Genomic DNA, 7,671 nt, shown 5'->3' with positions numbered 1-7,671 from the left:
AAGTTGTGCTGCCCCACCTCCTTCTGCACACTGGGAACAAATCTGTTACCCCAGGCACAGGCGAGGAAGCCAAAGCCAGCAAGGGTGGGATCCAATCCAAGAGAAACTAGCATCCTCTGGCCACCCACAGCTTGATGACCACCCAGCTCCCTAGATGGTAAAGTGTGTGTTTGGGGGTGGGGGGCTGACCTCGTAAGATTTATCCCAAGGACTATGTCCTAAAGCCCCAACTCCCTCTCCCACCTCGGAACAGGTTGTTCCTCTCCATGCGAGGAGACCAGCTTCAGACCATCCAAGACACTCTGTTCCTCTGGCCTCCTCCCAGTGCTGTCCAAGATCTAAAAAAACTGACCTTGGACCTTGGCTCTGCATTCAGGCAAGACGGGCTTGAGTCCCAACTCTGCCACATTCCAGCTGTGTGAGCTTCGGTGAGTCGTGCAACCACCCAGCACAAGTTTTAACTGAGATAATAATCATATCAATCGCATGAGGTTGTTCTTGAATTTAATGAGGGTAAGGCAAGTAAAGAGCCCACACTTAGTAAAGCAGGTGCCTCCCATCACCCTTGCTCCATCCCAGTCCCAGCCTGGAAGTAGGTATTGCAATCACTGTTTTAATAGATAAGGAAACTGGTCCAGGTCACCCCACTGGAGAATGGCACAGCAGGGATTAGAACCTCAGTGTGGCTGGTGCCAAGAGCAGACACTTCCTCTCTACTCCCCAGGGCTGCAGCAGCCCAGTGCTCTCATCTGCATTGCTCCCCACTTGGCCACCATAAAGGAGTCCCCCAACTTTTCACTGGCTTTTGGTGGGTTTGTCAAGAATTGCTGTACCAGTGGGGTCTCTTCATGGCAGTTATCAGTTGCACATCAGGTCTCCTGGCCTGCATTAGGGAGGATGCTTTTATGGGGAAAGGGAACCATCTCAACAGGCCAAGGTCGTCAAGATTATGTGCTCTCCAGCATCCCCGTCACCTCTCGGGGAAGTACGACTGTGTCAGGGCATCTGCTGGACATTGAGTGGGCTCTGTTCCTGGGAGGACCTTCCCATACACTCTCCTTCCTTACAGGGCAAGTGTGAGGAGTGGTCTTGTCAGTGGGGTTATTAACCTTATTTGGGACAGGGCACCAGGCAGCCTGGTATTGGGGCATCATCTGTGCATTAGCTTCCATAACTAAGTACCACTTACTAAGGTGCTTGAAAGAACGGAAAGTTACCTTTTCGTAGCTCTGGAGGTTAGAAGTCTGAAATCAAGGTGTCAGCATGGTTGTGCATCCTCCAAAGCCTCTAGGAGAGAATCCTCCAGCTTCTAGTGGCCCTAGGCATTCCTTGGCTTGTGGCTGCATCACTCTTCCTCTCTCTTCACATGCCATCTTCCCTCTGCATCTCTGTCTTTGTGTCCAAATCTCTTCTTATAAGGACACCAGTCAAATTGGATTTAGGGCCCACCATATTCTAATATCACCTCATCTTAATAAATTGCATCTGCAATGACCCTGCTCCCACATAAATGTCACGCTCTGCATTTCTGGGTGGACAATAACTTTTGGAGGACAGTATTCAACCCAGTACAAGCTGTTTACTAGAATTATCTGGGAAAGAATTACAGTTTGCTAATGCCGTTATGCAAAATACCAGAAATGGATTGGCTTTTCTAAGGGGATTTATTTGGTTACAAATTTAAAGTTCTGAGTCCATAAAATTGTCCAAACTAAGGCATCAACAAGAGGATACCTTCACTGAAGGAAGGCCCATGGTGTCCCGAACACCTCTGTCAGCTGAAAATGCACAAGGCTGGTGTCTGCTGGTCTTTTGCTCCCAGGTTGTGTTTCAAAATGGCTTTCTCCAAAATGTCTCTGGGCTTCTGTCTCTCTTAGCTTTTCAGGCTCTGTGCAATCTTGCTTTTCCTCTCAGGGTGTTTCTCTCTAAGTATTTGGGCATCTTCTTTTAGCTTCTCCAGGGCAAACTCTGGGCTTCATCTCTTAGCTTAGCATCTCCAAACATCCTTCTGTCTGCATCTCCTAGCATCTCTAAGCATCTGTGTCAGCTTCCAAGCATGTAACGTCTGTGGGTCCTGGCTTAGCATTCCCAGGGCATTTTTGTCTCTGCTCTGTGTATGAGCTCCCTTTAAAGGACTCCAGTAAACTAACCAAGACCTGTCCTGAATGGGTGGTGTCAAATCTCAATCAAGAGGTCACATCCTAATCAAAAAGATTAATAAGTCTGCCTGCTGAAGATTGCATTAAAGAATATGTCTTTTGGGGAGACGCAATATATCCAAACCAGCACAGAAAGCAATGGCGGTGTGTCCCCTGCCTCCTGCTGGGAAGAGAGAGGTCCCCCCACCCCAGGTCCCAGCTAGCTCATTGTCCTGGCAGCACAGGCCAGGCACCAACGTCATTTTAGGATAACCCCACTTCCTGTATCCTGTGAACCTGAAGGCCTGTGCCTTGTCATTGGCAGGAAGTTCAATCACCCAGGGGTTCTTGGTCTGTAACTGCCTTCCCCAATCTGACCCAGAGCCTGCCAAGGTAGGGAAGGCACTTGCCTTGGCTCTCCCAGTGCCCAGTGACCTGACCACACAGTCAGCCTCCTCCTGGCTATCAGCGTCCCTTCTGTACCAGGCCCATCATTCCATGGCCCATTGCTGCCAGCCAGGTGCTCTCTAGGGCCCCAGAGCCCCATACAGAAGACAGAGAGAAAGGGGGACCTCCTGTCACCTGCCAGGGCTGCCCCCCTCCCTGGGGCCTCCTGGCCTCGCTTCCAGACAACCCCCAAACTGTGCAGGAATAATTTGTTCAGGGCTGCTTATCCCGGCCCCGCTGCACAGACATCCTATTAAGTTCAGAACCACAGGGGAGCAGCTAGTTTGTCTGCAGTTCAAAGTAGCTGGAAATGGGCCCCTCTGGCAGGCAGGAGGGGACCAGGGATGGTGACTGCGAGGCACGGGATAAAGGGGATCAGGGCAAGTCTTAATCAGTTTTGCCTTCCGAGGCTGGGGGTGTCCCTTGCCAAGCCAGGATGACCCTCATCTTCCCCACCCTCTCAGAGTTTCCCATACCATGGCCCAGAATCTTCCCTGCACCACCTCTCTCACCAGACCCCAAGTTCCAAGTCTGACAGCTGTGGCATCTCTGTCTCAGTTTCCCAGGCTGCCATAACAAGTCACCACAAACTGGGAGGCTTAAAACAACAGAGATTTATTGTCTCACAGTTCCGGGGGCTAGAAACCCAAAATCAAGGCGTCCGCAGGGCTGTGAACACTCCAAAGCCTCCTGGAGAGAATACTTCCTGGCCTCTTCCAGCTTCTGGTGACCCCAGGCTTGCCTTGGTTTGTGGCTGCATTGCTTGAATGTCAGCCTCCATCTCCATATGGCCATCTCCTCTGTGTGCCTGTGTCTTCCCCTCTTTTGCACTTATGAGGATACTTGTCATTGGATTCAGGGCCCATCTGGATAATCACCCAGGGCAATTGCATCCAGAGATTACATCTGCAAAGACTCTTTTTCCAAATAAGGACATGGAGATATCTTTTGGGGGAAGACCATTTAATCCACTACAGTTCCCAAGAGTGAAGGTGGTAGTTTGAAGTAGCCAAGGAAAGAAGCAAGATGCAAGGAAATAAGGAGCACAGCTCTGGAGCCAGACAGACTTGGGTTCAAGTCCTGCCACTTCCTATCAGGTGGCTTCCAACAAGCCACTGTGCATCCTGAGGCTCAGTGTCCTCCCTTGTATAATGAGGCTAAAAATAATCTCCCCCCACCCAGGGTTGTTGGGAGACTAAATGAGATGGTGCATGAGAAGTGCATAGTCTCTGGAATATAACAGCTGTTCAGTAAAAGTCAAGTTTTCTCCTACCCCCTTTTTCTTCTCATGTAATTAGTTTGCCAGAGCATCTAGGACAAATACCACCCCCAATCTACACTCCAAATTCATTACACACAGGTCACCTTTTACAGTCAAGCAACAGAAAATATGGGAGAACTGGCCTGACAGCCAAGATTGCAAGGAGAGAAGAAAAAAAAAAAAAAAGGCACCCAGCAAGCAGTTCACACTGTAATTCCAGCTTGCCCAATTTTCATTTCTTGCTGGAATGAGGTTAGGTGGAAGTTGAGGCAGAGAATCAGGCAGGAGTGAAAACAAAAAGAGAGCTGTGATTCCGGAGCTTGTATCTGAGGGCTGGGGTTAGCTTACCCCAATTTTCTTTCTGTAATCTTTCGATTAAACTTGGGGCCAGTTTGGGTGACAGTTTTTCAAACAGTCTGTGCTTGGCAGGCAGAGCCAAGTCCAGATTTGCTGCTTGGTATCTGCAAACATCAGCTTGGAACTGGCTGCCATTCGGCGTTTAGGATGTTTCCAAGCCACAAGGCATCTTGGATTGGAGAAAGGTTCGCTACAGCCTTCTGCTGATTAACTCAGCAAGCGCCTCAGCAGCCTAGAAACAGCAGCCTCGTGTTCCTAAATCAGCAATAACCACCAGAGAAGTAATAATTGCTGCCATTCATTGAGTGTAGTCTGTTAGCGGGAAGAGGGTTGGAGGTGGGGGTGGGGGCAGGGTTGGGAGTGGGGGGTGGTGGTTCAAGCATCTCTATATTTAATCCAGCCCTAGCTCTGTGATTTCCTACTTTCCCCACATTTCCAGCCCCAGGCTTGGCGAGGTTGAATAACTTGCCCAGGGTCACAAAGCCTGGACCCCCAAGGTACCAAAAGGACCTTCTCCTGGTCAGACCCTTCAGCACTATCACCCCAGAGTCAATTCTTTTTTTTTCATTTTGATTATATATATATATATATATATATATATATATATATATATATATATATAACATATAATATTATATGTTATATATATATATTATATATTTATATTATAAAAAGTTAATCATTTTTAATTAAAAAGTTATAATTTAATGATCATTCTTTCTTTCAAACATTCATTCATTCTGTTTTCAATTTTTTTCATTTTTTAAAATTAGAGCAGTTGTAGGTTTACAGAAAAATTATGCAGAAAGTACAGAGTTCCCGTCTACTCCCCCTCACATACAGTTTTCCTTATTTTTAAATATTTTGCAAGTTACAACTAATGATGCAATATTATTATAATTACACTGTTAATTGTAGTCCATAGTTTACATTGAGTTCACTCTATGTATTATATAGTTCTATGGGTTTTTAAAATTTGTATCTTGGTGACATATATATAACCTAAAATTTCCCATTTTACCCACTTTCAAGTATACAATAAGTGGTGGTAGTTACATTCAAGAATGTCAAGCTACCATCACCACCATCCATTACCAAAGCTTTTCCATCTCCCCAAACAGGAATTCTGTACCCATGAAGCATTAACTCTCTTTTCCCTACCCCACTCTGGGCCTCTGTGTTCTACTTTCTAACTCTATGATTTTGCATTTTCTAATTATTTCATATCAGTGAGATCATATAGTATGTGACCTTTTGTATCTGGCTTATTTCACTCAGTGTGATGTCTTCAAGGTTCATCCATGTTACTGTATGTGTCAGCACTTCATTCCTTCTCTGGTTGAATGATATTCCACTGTCTGGATGTACCCACAGCTTGTTTATCCATTCATCTGTTGATGGATCATTGTCAATTCTTTGCATAACATTCATTCCCGTTATTTTTAAAATACAAAATGGATCGCAAAAGCCTCCTGCTCAAAGCCCTGCCTCCAATGTCTCTTGACATCATCAGAGTCAAATGCAGACTCAGCGAGGCCACAGGCTTTGCATTATCATACTTTGCACATCTTTCTCCTCCTCTTGTCTCACTCTCCCCGGGTGGTGCCCCCAGACAGCAGCCCATGTCACTCTTGCTGGAACGCTGAGCTCCTTCAGCCTCAGGGTCCTCATGCTTGCTGTTCCCTTGGTTGGGACACTTTTCCCCAGATCTCCCCTGGCTCTTCCCTTTGCTTCATTCCTTTTGCCTCCTGTCTGCAGAAGCTTCCTCATCTCTTTCCACACACACCAGCGCTTTCTATCCCCTGATGCTTTTTGATATAGCACTTAAAGCACCCTGCAATTACGTTATATTATTTATCCACTTGTTTGTGTCCGGCTGGTTCACGAAAAGTCCAGCTCTGTGAGGGCATTCCCAGCACCCAGCACACAGTAGGTCCTCAGGGGAAGCTGGGAGGCTCTCCAGGCAGGCGAGAAGCCTGAGGCCCAGGAGAAGGACACCCAGCAAGCTGGAGGCAAAGCTGGTTCCTGAATCTGGGTCTCCTAATTCTCAGGCCATTCCTTCCAAGCTCTATCCTGCAGGATGTTTCAAGGCCCCGATTCTCATCCAGCCTCCCCTTGTCTGTCTGTCCATCCATACTTAGTTCACAGGCCTTGCCAGACTGTTTTGTCCCTTGGCAAGGCCCCTGGATATTCCTGCATCCCGGACGTGAGGATTTCAGCTGGTTGTCTTGCTGGTCTGCCTTCCTTCTGAGAATTCCCCCTCCAGTTACTGCAGCTGGTGGGCTACGTGGTGAATCTTTCATTTATTCTTACCATGGAAATATAGGAAAGAGCTGCCTTTCCAGTCTGCTCTTTGCCACTTTCCACAGAGAGGCTCATCTGTGAGGGTGTGATGTGGCCAGTCACCAGCTGAGAACTCTGGGGCCTCCAAATATAGCTGGTACCCCATGACCGTGTCCCCTTGCAGATCCAGGACCTTCTGGGAAATGAGTTTTGGGGTTCAGCAGACTCCAAATCCAAACATGATCCTAGTAAAGCTCTGTGACCTTAGGAAGCTGACTCACACCTTTGAGCCTTGGTTTCCCATCTATAAAATGAGCATACTAATTCCATCTCACAGGTTTATTGAAGCAATGCACATAAGGTGTTTTCTGCAGTGCTTATGTCCTAGTAAGTGCCTAACAAATGATAGGGGGTGTTTGCTTTTTTTATGGCTGTTTTTAAGGACTGTTTCATTTGGCTAAAACTGATGAAATGCAATATACTGGAAATAGGTTGGCTTTACAATGGGGATTTACAAACTTACAAGTTTACAAATCTGAGGCCATGAAAAATGTCCAAATTAAGACATCAACAGGATGACACCTTCTCCCCAAACTCAGTCCCTCTGTCACATGGCAGGCACATGGCTATGTCTGCCAGTCTCTCCCTTCTCTCCCGGGTTTCGTTGCTTCCAGCTTCTCACTTCGGTGGCTTCCTCTCTCAGCTTCTCTGGGGCTTTTTTCTGTGTGCTTCTCTGAGTTTCATCTCTTAGCTTCTCTGGGCTCTTTTCTGTGTCTTCTCTCTTGCTTTTATCCTCTTATAAAGGACTCCAGGAAGAGGATTTAAGACCCACGCCTCAACTGAAACAACCTAATCAAAAGGTCCCTCCCACAGTAGGTCTACACTTACAGGAATGGACTAAAAGAACATGATCTTTTCTGGGGAACATACAGCTTCAAACCATCACAAGGACTAAGTTTAAGTCTCCTCTCATTTGCATCCTGTTCAGACCAAGGACCTCCTAGGTCTTGGCCTTGTACCCAGGAAAGTACTCTCAGGCCCTGAATCCATCTCGAACCTCCTATGTGCCCTCTTCCTTCCCCTTGGAAACGGCATGTGAATATTCTCATAAATGGTTTTGGGTGGAAAGATAACTTGGGCTTCCCAAGTTCCTTTAGGTAATGCACATCTGTGACAAAGAGGCCA

This window comes from Choloepus didactylus, chromosome 11, assembly GCF_015220235.1.
Source record: "Choloepus didactylus isolate mChoDid1 chromosome 11, mChoDid1.pri, whole genome shotgun sequence".
Classification (NCBI taxonomy): Eukaryota; Metazoa; Chordata; class Mammalia; order Pilosa; family Megalonychidae; genus Choloepus; species Choloepus didactylus.
This window is presented reverse-complemented; position numbering follows the sequence as displayed.